Raw genomic sequence first — 1,740 nt, 5'->3', positions numbered from 1 at the left:
CTCAGCCCAGGGAGCAGAACCCACGCCGCTGAGCTTGTCCTCAGGGTGCAGGAAAGGAAGAGCAGGGCAGCCCCGGGGTCGCGGGGAAGGGAAAGCGGGGGGGGGGGGTTGGTGGAAACGCGGGCTGCATCCCCGCTCGGATGCCAGCCCCTGCCCCAGCCGCCTGCCCCCGTTCGGGTCCGCAGACCCCACCCGCCCGGGACACAGCCCGCCCAGGGGCGGGGACGGGCCGGCGGCCGAGGAGAGGCAGCCCGGGAGAAGAGGACTCACGGGCGGGAGAGGGGAAGGGGACGCCAGCCACGGACTGAGGGGTGCCCGGCTGGGTGAGATGCTGCAGGTGCACACCTGGCCATGGACAGGTGTGGCCGGGGCGCCGGGGTAGGTGGCGCGGGCAGAGGGGTCTGGCCAGAGCAATTCAGCTGAACACAGGCTGACTGGCGCCCTGGGGGGCTGTGACATGCCGACCGCCCTCCGGCAGCCGCCTGACCCCTTTCCCGGGAGCCCCCCACCTTGCACTTCCACAGCCAGAGGCCCCGGCCCCGGGCAGGAGCTAAAGGCCTACCGGTCGACAGAGCTGAGAAACCTTTGGGGCCGATCCCCGGCTCGGAGCTGGAGCTTCCAACCCGCGGTCCAGCTGGCACCGACTGCCCATGAGCAAGAGGGCCAGCGATCCACTCTGGGTTCTGCGAGAGAAGGTGGGGCAGCGAGGGAGGAAGAAGATGGGAGGGGGAGGAGAGGAGGGGAAAAGTGGAGGGAGACAGATGGACCGGAAGAGCAGAGAAAAGGGATGGATCTGGAGAGGGGAGGGTCGTAGCGGAGATGGAGAGAAAAAGATTTACCTCTGGGGGAACCCCGAAGGAGGCGGCAGTCCTGCCTCTGTACCATTCTGTTACCCTTCAAGGCCCGCAGCTCATGTTTTACCTCTCTGATCCAGCCCTCCATCCGATGCTTCTGCAGAAACCCTATGGGTATCACACCCGTTGCCCCCACGCGGAGCTGGGTTTTCTGTTGCTCTGGGAACCAAGCACCCGCAGGTGTTGTCGCTCAGAACTACCTTGGGAAGAGTACCTATTCCCCTTTTACACGCTGGGAAACAGGCAGGCATGATCTCTGCCTTAGTTCCACTCTCCCAGGTGTTGGGATGGCGGGGAGCGGGGTGGTACAAGATCAGAGCCCCAGACAGAGCAGTCTGCCTGAGTGTTGATGCACAGTCCCCATCCCTCCTGGGTAAACCACACCCCACCCTAGTGGAACCATCAAGGGCTCACAGTAGTTCCCTGGGTGTGGGAGAGCTATCCTCATGTAAAGGAAAAGCCCAGCTGGGCTAACAAGCTAAGTCACAAATCTAAGTGTGATAAGTGTCGGTTTACTGATCTAAATTCTGCTGGGCTAACTCGTAAATCTGAAGTTTAGTGTCAGTTTACTGGGCTAACAAGCTAACTCGTAAATCCAACCTCAACAGGTGTCATTAACGTGATCTATTACAAGTTGATAAGCTCCAGTGTACTGATTCCTTGCTTTTTGTTGTTTGAGCCTTATAGGCTAATACCCCTTACTTGTAATTAACCCTTTAAAACCTCATGTGCATGTCTTGGAGTTGCTGAGAACTTCAGAGCAGAAGCCCCTCTGAGCCCGCCGGCATAATAAATCTGAGTACTCCAACCCTCCCAGTGGTGCTTGTTTCTTGGCTGGCCTGTTGTTTCCATAACACTCAGTTCCAGTGCCCTGCTTGCTAGGTAG

The 1,740-nt window shown here is 59.5% G+C and overlaps 1 protein-coding gene across 1 annotated transcript in view; it reads right to left on the bottom strand.

Annotated features, from left to right (window-relative positions):
* Positions 1-500: 500 nt before the first annotated feature.
* LOC135320849 (uncharacterized) overlaps positions 501-1,740 on the bottom strand; it is a 79,030-nt gene continuing 77,790 nt past the window's right edge. Inside the window, exon 10 of the transcript XR_010380196.1 lies at positions 501-793. The gene's annotated coding sequence lies outside the window, so the exon portion shown is untranslated. The remainder of the gene's footprint in view (positions 794-1,740) is intronic.

Source organism: Camelus dromedarius, unplaced genomic scaffold (assembly GCF_036321535.1).
Source record: "Camelus dromedarius isolate mCamDro1 unplaced genomic scaffold, mCamDro1.pat HAP1_SCAFFOLD_185, whole genome shotgun sequence".
Taxonomy (NCBI): domain Eukaryota; kingdom Metazoa; phylum Chordata; class Mammalia; order Artiodactyla; family Camelidae; genus Camelus; species Camelus dromedarius.
The sequence above is the reverse complement of the archived record's forward strand: the minus strand, read 5'-3'. Positions and strand labels throughout refer to the sequence as shown.